This window comes from Ranitomeya imitator, chromosome 5 (assembly GCF_032444005.1).
Source record: "Ranitomeya imitator isolate aRanImi1 chromosome 5, aRanImi1.pri, whole genome shotgun sequence".
Lineage (NCBI taxonomy): Eukaryota > Metazoa > Chordata > Amphibia > Anura > Dendrobatidae > Ranitomeya > Ranitomeya imitator.
In genome coordinates, this window is record NC_091286.1 from 257,366,247 (window position 1) to 257,382,201 (window position 15,955).

The following is a 15,955-nucleotide window of genomic DNA, read 5'->3' on the forward strand; positions in this document are numbered from 1 at the left end:
ATGGCTGAAGTGCTGACGTCACATCCCCAGCGCTGCAGCCAATCACTGAGCAGCTCATATCATCTACATCGACTCAGTGATTGGCTGCAGCTCTTGGTCTTGGACAAGCTATTTGGCCAAGGCAGATTTAAGAACACTCATTAAGGGCTTTTGTTTTTGGAGTGAACTACAGGATGGTAGTGGGGTGGTTTGCTCCCTCCAGACCCGGTCGTACAAGTGGCCCATGGCGACAGATTCCATTTAAAAACCCTGCAGCAAAGTGTTGGGTGCGTCAATGTTGGTTTGCAAACTGCAGAGCAGATAGTGCTGCAACATTCGGCTTGTCAGGTAACGCGAAGCCAAGCAAAGCTAAAACGCCTGGCACCCCTCAGAGTGACACGGTGGTGCAGTCGCCCATGGTAACATGTCTCGGATACAGACTTTTGTGATGCCCCGCTGCGATCCGAAGGATACTAATTGCTTTCCATTTGTGAGTTTTCTTTAGACATTAAGGACACTTTGCATCAGCAGCACTTTCGTTTTGCTGGTTGTGCTCACTCACAACCATCAGTTTCAGCTGTGAGGATCTGCTCTCCTGAGAATATGGAGATGGAGCATTAGACTGAGATAGCCTTGGGTCTGCTGGAAAAGTGCACATTAGGCAGAGGTTTTATTCTTGCTCTGTTCTGATACATTAGTGAGATGGGACTTCTTCTGTAGATGCAGACGCTTTACATCTAGAAATTGTGCCGCTGAATTCCAGAGGAAATATCTGCTACAACTTCCACAAGATGCCATTATAATAGCTCAGTGTATTCCTGCTCCAACTGCTGTTCCATCCTGACACTGGCCTGGAAGCGACAATTATCACATGAGAATATTAGATTGATTGGATATGCACTACAGGTCAGACTGAAAATGGCTGGATACTAGTGATGGGCGAGCACTAAAATGCTCGGTGCTTGTTGCACGGGTCGAACAAATTGGAATGCTTGGCGCTCGACTTGAGCAACGAGCCGGATGTAAGTCTATGGGAGACCCGAGTATTTTTCCAGCGTTCCCCCTGGCAGTCTGCAAAGGGACTAGAAATTACAGAAATCGATGGGAATAGTGCTCAAATGACATGGGAACAGCATGGGGAAGACCCCTGGAAGCATTTCTGACTCACAAGTCACTGCTGTCAACAATGTTGTCAGAGTCTTATGCCACTTTTACAATAAAACATACAAAAAATGAAACCAAAATGGATTTTCCTGGGAAATATGTTAACCCCTTAGTGACAGAGCCAATTTGGTACTTAATGACCGAGACAATTTTTACAATTCTGACCACTGTCACTTTATGAGGTTATAACTCTGGAACGCTTCAACGGATCCCGCTGATTCTGAGATTGTTTTTTCGTGACATATTGTACTTCATGTTAGTGGTAACATTTCTTCGATATTACTTGCGATTATTTCTGAAAAAAACGGAAATATGGCAAAATTTTTTAAAATTTTGCAATTTTCAAAATTTGTATTTTTATGCCCTTAAATCAGAGAGATATGTCACGAAAAATAGTTAATAAATAACATTTCCCACATGTCTACTTTACATCAGCAGAATTTTGGAAACAAAATTTTTTTTTGTTAGGGAGTTATAAGGGTTAAAAGTTGACCAGCAATTTCTCATTTTTACAACACCATTTTTTTTCAGGGACCACATCACATTTGAAGTCATTTTGAGGGGTCTATATGATAGAAAATAACAAAGTGTGACACCATTCTAAAAACTACACCCCTCAAGGTTCTCAAAACCACATTCAAGAAGTTTATTAACCCTTTACGTGCTTCACAGGAACTGAAACAATGTGGAAGGAAAAAATGAACATTTAACTTTTTTTTGCAAACATCTTAATTCAGAACCATTTTTTTCATTTTCACAAGTGTAAAAACAGAAATGTAACCATAAATTTTGTTATGCAATTTCTCCTGAATACGCCAATACCCCATATGTGGGCGTAAACCACTTTTTGGGCGCACCGCAGAACTTGGAAGTGAAGGAGCGCCGTTTGACTTTTTCAATGCAGAATTGGCTGGAATTGAGATTGGACGCCATGTCGCGTTTGGAGAGCCCCTGATGTACCTAAACAGTGGAAACCCCCCACAAGTGACACCATTTTGGAAACTAGACCCCTTAAGGAATTTATCTAGATGTGTGGTGAGCACTTTGAACCCCCAAGTGCTTCACGGAAGTTTATAACGTAGAGCCGTGAAAATAAAAAATCGCTTTTGTTTACACAAAAATGATCTTTTCGCCCACAAATTCTTATTTTCACAAGGGTAACAGGAGAAATTAGACCACAAAAGTTGTTGTGCGATTTCTCCTAAATACGTCGATACCCCATATGTGAGGGTAAACCACTGTTTGGGCGCACCGCAGAGCTTGGAAGGGAAGGAGCGCCGTTTTACTTTTTCAATGTAGTATTGTCTGGAATTGAGATCGGATGCCATGTTGCGTTTGCAGAGCCCCTGGTGTGCCTAAACAGTGGAAACCCCCCACAAGTGACACCATTTTGGAAACTAGACCCCAAAAGGAACTTATCTAGATGTGTGGTGAGCACTTTGAACCCCCATGTGCTTCACAGAAGTTTATAACGTAGAACCGTGAAAATAAAAAATCGCATTTTTTTTGCAAAAATGATTTTTTGCCCCCAAATTTTTATTTTCACAAGGGTAACAGGAGAAATTAGACCACAAAAGTTGTGCAATTTCTCCTGAGTACGTTGATACCCAATATGTGGGGGTAAACCACTGTTTGGGCGTACCGCAGAGCTTGGAAGAGAAGGAGTGCCGTTTTACTTTTTCAATGTAAAATTGGCTGGAATTGAGATTGGACGCCATGTCGCGTTTGGAGAGCCCCTGATGTGCCTAAACAGTGGAAACCCCCCACAAGTGACACCATTTTGGAAACTAGACCCCTTAAGGAACTTATCTAGATGTGTGGTGAGCACTTTGAACCCCCATGTGCTTCACAGAAGTTTATAACGTAGAGCCGTGAAAATAAAAAATCACATTTTTTCTACAAAAATGATCTTTTTGCCCCCAAATTTTTATTTTCACAAGGGTAACAGGAGAAATTAGACCACAAAAGTTGTTGTGCGATTTCTCCTGAGTACGTCGATATCCAATATGTGGGGGTAAACCACTGTTTGGGCGCACCGCAGAGCTTGGAAGAGAAGGAGTGCCGTTTTACTTTTTCAATGTAGAATTGTCTGGAATTGAGATCAGACGCCATGTCGCGTTTGGAGAGACCCTGATGTGCCTAAACAGTAGAAATCCCCCACAAGTGTCCCCGTTTTGGAAACTAGACCCCAAAAGGAACTTATCTAGATGTGTGGTGAGAACTTTGAATGCCCAAGTGCTTCACAGAAGTTTATAATGCAGAGTCATAAAAATAAAAAATATTTTTTTTTCCACAAAAAAGATTTTGTAGCCCCCAAGTTTTTATTTTCACAAGGGTAACAGGAGAAATTGGACCCCAGAAGTTGTTGTCCAATTTATCCTGAGTACGCTGATGCCCCATATGTGGGGGTAACCCACTGTTTGGGCGCACGGCAGAGCTCAGAAGGGAGGGAACACCATTTGACTTTTTGAGCGCAAAATTGGCTGTCGTGTTTGGAGACCCCCCGATGTACCTAAACAGTGGAAACCCCCCAATTCTAGCTCCAACCCTAACCCCAACACACCCCTAACCCTAATCCCAACCTGATCCATAATCCTAATCACTAACCCTAACCATAATCACAACCCTTACCCCAAAACAACCCTAATGTCAACCCTAACCATAACCCTAATCAAAACCCTAAATCCAACACACCCCTAATCCTAATCTCAACCCTAACCTCAAACCTAACCCTAATCCCAATACACCCCCAATCACAACCCTAACCTTAACCCTAATCCCAAACCTAACCCTAATCCCAAGCGTAACCCTAATGCCAACCCTAACCCTAATACCAACCCTAATCCAAACCCTAACCCTAATCCCAACTCTAACCCTAACCTTAGCCCCGACCCTAGCCCTAACTTTAGCCCCAACCCTAACCCTAGCCCTAAGGCTACTTTCACACTTGCGTCGTTTGGCATCCGTCGCAATCCGTCGTTTTGGACAAGAAACGGATCCTGCAAATGTGCCCGCAGGATGCGTTTTTTGCCCATAGATTTGTATTGCCGACGGATCGTGACGGATGGCCACACGTCGCGTACGTCGTGCACTGGATCAGTGTTTTGGCGTACCGTCAGCACAAAAAAAGTTCAATGTAACTTTTTTTGTACGTTGCATCCGCCATTTCTGACCGCACATGCGTGGCCGTAACTCCGCCCCCTTCTTCCCAGGACATAGATTGGGCAGCGGATGCGTTGAAAAACTACATCCGCTGCCCACGTTGTGCACAATTTTCACAACGTGCGTCGGTATGTCGGGCCGATGCATTGCGACGGCCCCGTACCGACGTTAGTGTGAAAGAAGCCTAACCCTAAATTTAGCGCCAACCCTAACCCTAAATTTAGCCCCATCCCTAACTCTAAATTTAGCCCCAACCCTAACCCTAAATTTAGCCCCAACCCTAAATTTAGCCCTAACCCTAGCCCTAACCCTAGCCCTAACCCTAACTCTAGCCCTAACTGTAGCCCTAACCCTAGCCCTAACCCTAGCCCTAACCCTAGCCCTAACCCTAGCCCTAACCCTAACCCTAGCCCTAACCCTAACCCTAGCCCTAACCCTAACCCTAGCCCTAACCCTAACCCTAATTTTAGCCCCAACTGCTCTTCTCCTGCCGGCCGGCAGATGGAGACAGATGGCGGGCGCACTGCACATGCGCCCGCCATTTTCTTTTGCCCAGAAGATGCCGGCGGCCAGGAGGAGCATCAGGAGGACCCAGGGACACCGGTGAGTATGATAGGGTCCCCGAATCCCCCTATTTCTCTGTCCTCTGATGTGCGATCACATCAGAGGACAGAGAATTATACTTTGCTTTTTTTTTTTTTTTTGCGGTCGCCAGTAAAAAGTTAATTACCGGCGATCGCAAAACAGGGGTCGTAAAATCGACCCCGATCATGCTCTTTGGGGTCTCGGCTACCCCCGGCAGCCGAGACCCCAAAGATTCTCCCGGGGGCGGCCGGCGGGCACACTGCGCATGCGCCCGCCATTTTGAAGATGGCGGCGCCCACCGGGAGCCCCGAGGAGCGCCGGAGGAGATAGGTGAGTATTGGGGGGCTACCTGGGACCCCTTTTCTCTGTCCTCCGATGTGCGATCACATCGGAGGACAGAGAAATTAAAAAGAAATCGCGTTTTTTTCTTTTTTTTTAGATCGCCGGTAAACGGTTAATTACCGGCGATCGCAAAAGCGGGGTCAGTAAAAAAAACCCCGAATCATGTTCTCTGGGGTCTCGGCGACCCCCGGCAGCCGAGACCCCGGAGAAAATCCGACTCTGGGGGGCGCTATTCACTTTTTCCACAGCGCCGTTAATTAACGGCGCTGTGGTTTAAGTACCCTTAGCGGCCGCCGTTAAAAGACGTATCGGCGGTCGCTAAGGGGTTAAGGAACATCCTTTCCAGGTTAATGAATTGTATAAAAAGCAAAATAAATAACCACAAGCAAAAATTGCTCCTCCACACCTTGGGCTATGTTCACACGTAGCTTTTTTGATGCTTTTTGAACTGTAGCATTGCTTTCAACCAATACAAATGCATTCACTGGGAAATGTCATTGTAACATTTTACAGCCTTAGGCCGGCTTCACACTCAGCGTATGAAAATACGGTCCGTATATTACGGCCGTAATACGCTGAAATGTCCCGAAAATAGTGGTCCGTAGCTCCTCCGTAGGCAGGGTGTGTCAGCGTTTTTTGCGCATGGCATCCTCCGTATGTAATCCGTATGGCATCCGTACTGCGTGGTTTTCTCGCAGGCTTGCAAAACCAACATACCGCTATAGAAATGATCCATGTGTCCAAAAAGAAAAAATATATATATATATACTGTCTATATATATATATATATATATATATATATGTCATTAGACACATATATGTATATATATTAATATTTTTTTCAGCGCTATACAGCTTGAAAGCCGGTAATTCAATTACCGGCTTTTTCTTTCTCCTTCCTAAAACCCGACATGATTTGAGACATGGTTTACATACAGTAAACCATCTCATATCCCCATTTTTTTTGCAGATTCCACACTACTAATGTCAGTAGAGTGTATCTGCAAAATTTGGCCGTTCTAGCTCTTAAAATAAAGGGTTAAATGGCGGAAAAAATTGGCGTGGGCTCCCGCGCAATTTTCTCCGCCAGAGTAGTAAAGCCAGTGACTGAGGGCAGATATTAATAGCCTGGAGAGGGTCCATGGTTATTGGCCCCCCCCTGGCTAAAAATATCTGCCCCCAGCCACCCCAGAAAAGGCACATCTGGAAGATGCGCCTATTCTGGCACTTGGCCACTCTCTTCCCATTCCCGTGTAGCGGTGGGATATGGGGTAATGAAGGGTTAATGCCACCTTGCTATTGTAAGGTGACATTAAGCCTAATTAATAATGGAGAGGCGTCAATTATGACACCTATCCATTATTAATCCAATTGAATGAAAGGGTTAAATAAAACACAAACACATTATTTAAAATTATTTTAATGAAATAAAAACAATGGTTGTTGGAGTATTTTATTCTACGCCCAATCCAGTCACTGAAGACCCTCGTTCTGTGAAAGAAAAAACATAATAAACCAACAATATACTTACCCTCCGCAGATCTGTAACGTCCAACGATGTAAATCCTTCTGAAGGGGTTAAAACATTTTGCAGCAAGGAGCTTTGCTAATGCAGGCTGCTCCTCGCTGCAAAACCCCAGGGAATGAGTCTAAATATAGATCAATGAGCTATATTTAGCTTCATTTGCGGTGAGGCGCCCTCTGCTGGATGTTCATAGATCGTGGGAAATTTCCTAGAAAGCTCCCAGGCTTTCTAGGCAAGTTCCCACGATCTATAAACAGCCAGCAGAGGACGCCTCACCGCAAATGAAGCTAAATCTAGCTCATTGTTCTATATTTAGACTCATTCCCTGGGGTTTTGCAGCGAGGAGCAGCCTGCATTAGCAAAGCTCCTTGCTGCAAAATGTTTTAACCCCTTCAGAAGGATTTACATCGTTGGACGTTACAGATCTGCGGAGGGTAAGTATATTGTTGGTTTATTATGTTTTTTCTTTCACAGAACGAGGGTCTTCAGTGACTGGATTGGGCGTAGAATAAAATACTCCAACAACCATTGTTTTTATTTCATTAAAATAATTTTAAATAATGTGTTTGTGTTTTATTTAACCCTTTCATTCAATTGGATTAATAATGGATAGGTGTCATAATTGACGCCTCTCCATTATTAATTAGGCTTAATGTCACCTTACAATAGCAAGGTGGCATTAACATAGTAACATAGTAACATAACATAGTAACATAGTAACATAGTTAGTAAGGCCGAAAAAAGACATTTGTCCATCCAGTTCAGCCTATATTCCATCATAATAAATAAATACCCAGATCTACGTCCTTCTACAGAACCTAATAATTGTATGATACAATATTGTTCTGCTCCAGGAAGACATCCAGGCCTCTCTTGAACCCCTCGACTGAGTTCGCCATCACCACCTCCTCAGGCAAGCAATTCCAGATTCTCACTGCCCTAACAGTAAAGAATCCTCTTCTATGTTGGTGGAAAAACCTTCTCTCCTCCAGACGCAAAGAATGCCCCCTTGTGCCCGTCACCTTCCTTGGTATAAACAGATCCTCAGCGAGATATTTGTATTGTCCCCTTATATACTTATACATGGTTATTAGATCGCCCCTCAGTCGTCTTTTTTCTAGACTAAATAATCCTAATTTCGCTAATCTATCTGGGTATTGTAGTTCTCCCATCCCCTTTATTAATTTTGTTGCCCTCCTTTGTACTCTCTCTAGTTCCATTATATCCTTCCTGAGCACCGGTGCCCAAAACTGGACACAGTACTCCATGTGCGGTCTAACTAGGGATTTGTACAGAGGCAGTATAATGCTCTCATCATGTGTATCCAGACCTCTTTTAATGCACCCCATGATCCTGTTTGCCTTGGCAGCTGCTGCCTGGCACTGGCTGCTCCAGGTAAGTTTATCATTAACTAGGAACCCTTCATTACCCCATATCCCACCGCTACACGGGAATGGGAAGAGAGTGGCCAAGTGCCAGAATAGGCGCATCTTCCAGATGTGCCTTTTCTGGGGTGGCTGGGGGCAGATATTTTTAGCCAGGGTGGGGCCAATAACCATGGACCCTCTCCAGGCTATTAATATCTGCCCTCAGTCACTGGCTTTACTACTCTGGCGGAGAAAATTGCGCGGGAGCCCACGCCAATTTTTTCCGCCATTTAACCCTTTATTTTAAGAGCTAGAACGGCCAAATTTTGCAGATACACTCTACTGACATTAGTAGTGTGGAATCTGCAAAAAAAATGGGGATATGAGATGGTTTACTGTATGTAAACCATGTCTCAAATCATGTCGGGTTTTAGGAAGGAGAAAGAAAAAGCCGGTAATTGAATTACCGGCTTTCAAGCTGTATAGCGCTGGAAAAAATATTAATATATATACATATATGTGTCTCACTGACATATATATATATATATATACCTATTCTATGTGTACACATTTATTCTACCTATTCTTCTGTAAGCTGTCAGTGTGATTTTACTGTACACCGCACTGAATTACCGGCTTTTCTCTCTAACAGCGCTGCGTATTTCTCGCAAGTCACACTGCTTGTCCGTGTGAAATCCGTATTTTTCACGCTTCCATAGACTTTCATTGGCGTATTTCTTGCGCAGTACGGTGACAAACGCAGCATGCTGCGATTTTGTACGGCCGTAGAAAGCCGTATAATACTGATCAGTAAAATACGGCAGATAGGAGCAAAGGCATAGAGAATAATTGTGCCGTATTTTTTGCGAGTTTTACGGACGTAGTTTCTGCGCTCTTACGTCCGTAAAACTCGCAAGTGTGAAGCCGGCCTTATCTGGCCATGTGGTGTGGACACATCATCAGACACATCCTGTTTCATTTATGAAGGTCACAGAGCCTATTTTAAGGCTATGTGCACACGTCAGGATTTTTTGCGTTTTTTTTTGCGGATTTCCCGATAAAAACGCTATAAAATCGCTAAAAAAATGCAAACAATATTCATCCTATCATTTAGAATGCATTCTGCATGTTTTGTGCACGTTTGCGTTTTTTTCCGCAAAAAAAAACGCATTCCACAAAAAGAAGTAGCATGTTCATTATTTTTGCGGATTTTTTGCGGATTACCCATTAAATTGGAGTGTCTGGAAAAAAACGCAAAAAATCCGCAAAAAATCAGCACAAAAAATGCGTAAAATCCGCGCAAAAAACGCGCAAAAAAACGCATGCGGATTTCTGGCAGAAATGTCCTGATTTTGTCAGGAAATTTCTGCAAGAAAATCCTGACGTGTGCACATAGCCTTATAGGGTCATCAGGTGTCCTTTACTATTCTTAGAGAGCCATCAGCCGACTCTGCTTTATTGTTCCCACTATTAAACAGTGGGTCTCCAATAATCTTATTGCGTATGCATTGACATGTAGGGCTGCCCGAAATTTGGATGCACCCCAATACCCCTTTGAAGAGATGTACAGGAGGGCCTTCTGAAAACAATGCTCCCATTATTAGGAAGCAACAGGATGCAGTGAAGCAACAGCTGCCAAAAATTTGGAGGCACTCCAATGCACCTTGGAAGAGACGTAGAGGTCAGAGGACCTCCTGAAAACAATGTTCCCATTATTAGGAAGTGGGTCTCACATAGTGTTTTCCCATGCAGTGAATGCAAGGCCTTCCTAAAATTTGGAGGCACTCCAATACCCCTTTGAAGAAACGTAGAGGAGGGCCTCATGAAAAAATGTTCCCATTATTAGGAAGTGGGTCTCCCATAGTGTTTGCCTATGCAGTGAATGTGAGTTGCCCACCAGGGCAATGGGAATACTCGGTACCGGGTCCGGTCACACTTAAAGGGGATGTCACTGTAGCTCCTACCCGGTCCGTGGCCCTGGGACTCAATTAAAGGGGAAAGGTCTTTTAAGGGAATTGTGAAAGTCTATTTTTGTGACGCCACCTGTGGTTCTCGGTCAATAGGGACCGACGCTGCTTAAAGGGGTCCTCTGGGGTGATGTTGTGGCATCAAGATGGTGACGGTTCCCGCAGGTGAAGCTGGGTCCCCAGGGCTCCCAAGGTGTATGGCAGGGATGTTGTGTTGCCGGTAAATAACGGGAGACACAGGCTTGCACTCATTACCGGGTTTACTGGTGGTAGCAGGCCACAATCCAGGGTACCGGCAACAGGTACAGAAGGAGTCCCGGCAACCCGGAAACAAGCGGAAATCCCCTTGGCAGTTCATGTTGGGAGCCTTCCATTATGTGCTGCTTTCCTGGTCCCTTGCTCCCTGTAGTTTGCTGGCAAGGTACCCCTTTTCTCTCCTGTCCTGGGACAGTACCTGCACTGTAGGGAGCTTGAGCCATTGTCTTGGGGTCTCTGGCTATGTTGTTCTCTGAAAAGCTGCAACATTTCAGAATTGGACATATGTGGCTGAAATCATATAGCTACATGGATCGGGCAGCATGTATCAGCTGTCAAGTTGCCTTTGAGATTCATTCACATTCTTTTTTATTTTTACCCATATGCCCCTATGAGAACACTTCCCATTTATGCTCTGACACCCGAGTTACCAGAGCAACCTATTAGCATCTAGATTTCATTTTTGCGTTTTTATTAGTTCTGAAGCCTTGACCTGGGAATCCAGGCACACAGGATTTTACAATCACAGCTTGCTGTAATGATGGTGGTGGTCAGACGATGTTTACTTGTTCCAATACAACAGGAAAAACTTATGATAAGAGGAAGAAATGTATTGCTGACTACATGCTGAAGCAAAAAAATGGAAAAACTGTTAGGCCGGGGTCACACTTGCAACTGCAATGTGAGTCTCTCGCCTCAATACCGGCACTGCTGCCGGCGGTTCAGACCGGAGCGTTCAGCTGCATAGAAATACTCCGATCCTGAGTGCCGGCGGCAGTGCCGGGTATTGAGGCGAGAGACTCGCGCGAGTTTCTCCCATTGCAGTTGCAAGTGTGACACCGGCCTTAACACTCAAGAAAGGAGGATGCTGGAATGACCACCGAATCAAGGAGCCACCTAGTAAGGCCGGAGTCACACTAGACCATAATACGGATGAGTGCAACGCGATAAAAAATCGCATAGCACTCGGCCCAATGTTAATCTATGGGGCAGCTCCTATTATCCATTGTTTTCTAGGCCGTATTCAGGATCCGAATGAAATCGCAGCATGCTGCGATTGTCAGCGTATCTCGGCTGAGAATTGCCAATGCAAGTCTATGGGTGCGAGAAAAAAATGGATTACACTCGGACCATCAGTGTGACTTGCGAGAAATACGCAGCGGTGTTTTATAGAAAAGCCGGCAATTCAGTGCGGTGTACAGTAAAATCACACTGACAGGTTAGAATAGAACAGATAAAATGAATGTCTACACATAGTATAGGTATATATATATATATAAATATATATATATATATGTCAGTGAGACACATATATATATACTGTATTTATATTTCATATAGCGCTAGATAGCAGAAAAGCCGGTAATTCCATTGCCGGCTTTTGCTATCTCTTTCCCAAACCCGACAGGATATGAGACATGGATTGCATACAGTAAACCATTTCATATCCCTTATTTTTTTTTACATATTCCGCACTACTAAGGTTAGAAGTGTCTGTGTGCAAAATTTGGAGGCTCTAGCTGTTAAAATAAAAGGTTAAATCACGGAAAAACTGGCGTGGGCCGCCAGAGTGGGAAAGCCAGTGACTGAGAGCAGATATTAATAGCCTAGAGCCGGACCATGGTTATTGGCCCTCCTGGCTAGAAACATCTGCCCCCAGCCACCCCAGAAGAGGCACATCTGTAAGATGCACCTATTCTGACACTTAGCCACCCTCTTCCCACTCCCGAGTAGCTGTGGGATATGGGGTAATAAAGGGTTAATGCCACCTTGCCTGGTTAATAATAGAGAGGTGTCAATAAGGGTACCGTCACACAGTGGCATTTTGATCGCTACGACGGCACGATCCGTGACGCTACAGCATCGTAACAATATCGCTCCAGCGTCGTAGACTGCTGTCACACTTTGCAATGTACGACGCTCGAGCGATAATTTCATGACGTATGTGCGATGTAGAAGCCGTTGGTTACTATGCGCACATCGTATACAATATCGTGCACACTTTTGTTACACAATGCGATCATGCCGCCACAGCGGGACATTAGACGACAAAAGAAAGTTTCAAACGATCTGCTACGACGTACGATTCTCAGCGGGGTCCCTGATCGCAGGAGCGTGTCAGACACTGCAAGATCGTAACTATATCGCTGGAACTTCACGAATCGTGCCGTCGTAGCGATCAAAATGCCACTGTGTGACGGTACCCTAAGACACCTATCCATTATTAATCCTATGTTCATAAAGGGTTTAAAAAAAAACACACACATTAGGAAAAAAGTATTTTAATGAAATAAAGACACAGGGTGTTGTAATAGTTTATTAAACGCTCAATCCAATTGAAGACCCTTGTCACCTGAAACAAAGTTAAAATAAAAAAACAACAATATCCCATACCTCTCTGGCGAAGAAGCGCTGTTTGAAGCGCGAAACGGCCGTCATCTCCTCCTGCACACTCCTCTCACTGCCTTGTTCCCCCGAGCCGTGAAGATGTTTTTCTACATGTTTGAATAAAGAAACTACTGACTACAGGATTGGTGAGTGCTGCCGCGTTTGTTCTATGATTTGCAATGATTTGACTCTTTATATCACGCGAGCAACTCCGTTTATTCATCGGGTTACCATTGATTGAAAGTCTACATTTGGCATCTCTTTAGACATTGTGGCTGTGCGGCTTGCTTTTTTCTTTTTTTGATTTAATAATGGATAGGTGTCTTATTGACACCTCTCCATTATTAACTAGGCTTAGTGTCACCTTACAATAGCAAGGTGACATTAACCCTTTATTACCCCATATCCCACTGCTACAGGGGAGTGGGAAGAGAGTGGCTAAGTGCCGGAAAAGGCGCATCTTACAGATGTGCCTTTTCTGGGGTGGCTGGGAGCAGATGTTTTTAGCCAGGGGGGGGGAAGGCAAATATCCAGGGTCCCGCTTTAGGCTATTAATATCTGCCCTCAGTCACTGGCTTTCCCACTCTGGCGGAGAAAATTGTGTGGGAGCCCATGCCAGTTTTTTCCATGATTTAACCCTTTATTTTAACAGCTAGAGCCCCAAATTTTGCACACAGAAGCTTCTAATATTAGTAGTCAGGAATATGTAAAAAAATAAGGGATATGAAATGGTTTACTGTATGTAAACCATGTCTCATATCCTGTCGGGTTTGGGAAGGAGATAGCAAAAGCCGGCAATTGAATTACTGGCTTTTCTGCTATCTAGTGCTGTATTAAATATAAATATATGTATATATATGTTTCTCACTGACGTATATATATATATACCGTATATACTCGAGTATAAGCCGAGATTTTCAGCCCAAATTTTTGGGCTGAAAGTCCCCCTCTCGGCTTAAACTCGAGTCAAGGTGGGTGGCAGGGTCTGCGGGTGAGGGAGTGAGGGCGCTGAGGCATACTTACCTGCTTCTAGCGATCCTGGCGCTCCCCCTGCCGTCCCACGGTCTTCTGTGTTGCAGTTCTTCCACTGTTCAGCGGTCACGTGGGAACGCTCATTAGAGAAATGAATAAGCGGCTCCACCTCCCATAGGGGTGGAGCCGCCTATTCATTTCTCTAATCAGCAGTAACGGTGACCGCTGATAGAGGAAGAAGCTGCGGCACCGAAGACAGCTGTGCGGGAGAAGGAGCCGGACACCGGGACCAGGTAAGTATGGCATATTTACCTGTCCCCGTTCCAGCCGCCGGGCGCCTGTTGTGAATTCTGTGGCAGAGTTCACTCCTGTGGTCACAAGTGGTACTTCGGCTGATTCTCTCTGGAATCTTCCGTTTGTGGAGGAAAGTGGTACTGCAGCTTCTGAGTTTCCTCCCACAGGTGATCTGGTGAGCTCATTAGCTTCTTCTCTACTTAACTCCACCTGATGCTTTGATCTATGCTTCCTGTCAATGTTTCAGTGTGGGACTTGTTTTTTCCCTGGATCATTCCTGTGGCCTGCTGCTCTGCAAAGCTAAGTTTTGCTTATGTTATTTTGTTGCTATTTTTCTGTCCAGCTTGCTTTATTGGTTTCTCTCGCCTGCTGGAAGCTCTGAGACGCAGAGGGACCACCTCCGTACCGTTAGTCGGTGCGGAGGGTCTTTTTGGTCCCCTCTGCGTGGTTTTTTATAGGTTTTTGTGCTGACCGCAAAGTTATCTTCCCTATCCTCGTTCTGTTCAGCTAGTCGGGCCTCACTTTGCTACATCTGTTTCATCTCTATGTTTGTGTTTTCATCTTACTCACAGTCATTATATGTGGGGGGCTACCTTTTCCTTTGGGGAATTTCTCTGAGGCAAGGTAGGCTTATTTTTCTATCTTCAGGATTAGCTAGTTTCTCAGGCTGTGACGAGGCGCCTAGGTTCTGGTCAGGAGCGCTCCACGGCTACCTTTAGTGTGGTTTGATAGGCTTAGGGATTGCGGTCTGCAGAGTTCCCACATCTCAGAGCTCGTTCTATTATTTTGGGTTATTGTCAGTTCACTGTATGTGCTCTGACCTCCATGTCCATTGTGATTCTGAATTGCCTTTCATAACAGTACAGGAAGCCAAAAGTGCTAATGATTCTCAATAGAGGGAAAAAAGAAGTTCTGAGACCATTTTTTTTCTTTGCACTGTGTTTTGTCTTTTTTTTCCCCTAGACATTTGGGTGGTTCAGGACACAGGTGTAGCAATGGACATTAAAGGTCTGTCTTCATGTGTGGATCAGCTCACGGCAAGAGTTCAAAATATTCAAGATTTTGTGGTCCAGAATTCTTTGCTTGAACCGAGAATTCCTATTCCAGATTTGTTTTTTGGAGATAGAACTAAATTTCTGAGTTTCAAAAATAATTGTAAACTATTTCTGGCTTTGAAACCTCGCTCTTCTGGTGACCCAATTCAACAGGTTAGGATCGTCATTTCTTTTTTGCGCGGCGACCGTCAGGACTGGGCGTTTTCTCTTGCGTCAGGAGATCCTGCATTGAGTAATATCGATGCGTTTTTCCTGGCGCTTGGGTTGCTGTACGATGAGCCTAATTCAGTGGATCAGGCAGAAAAAAATTTGCTGGCTCTTTGTCAGGCTCAGGATGAGATAGAGGTATATTGTCAGAAATTTAGAAAGTGGTCAGTGCTCACTCAATGGAATGAATCTGCGCTGGCAGCAATATTCAGAAAGGGTCTCTCTGAAGCCCTTAAGGATGTCATGGTGGGATTTCCTATGCCTGCTGGTTTGAATGAGTCTATGTCTTTGGCCATTCAGATCGGTCGACGCTTGCGTGAGCGTAAACCTGTGCACCATTTGGCGGTATTACCTGAGCTTAAACCTGAGCCTATGCAGTGTGATAGGACCTTGACCAGAGTTGAACGGCAAGAACATAGACGTCTGAATGGTCTGTGTTTCTACTGTGGTGATTCCACTCATGCTATCTCTGATTGTCCTAAGCGCACTAAGCGGTTCGCTAGGTCTGCCACCATTGGTACTCTACAGTCAAAATTTCTTCTGTCCGTTACCTTGATCTGCTCTTTGTCATCATATTCTGTCATGGCATTTGTGGATTCAGGCGCTGCCCTGAATTTGATGGACTTGGAATATGCTAAGCGTTTTGGGTTTTTCTTGGAGCCCTTGCAGTGTCCTATTCCATTGAGAGGAATT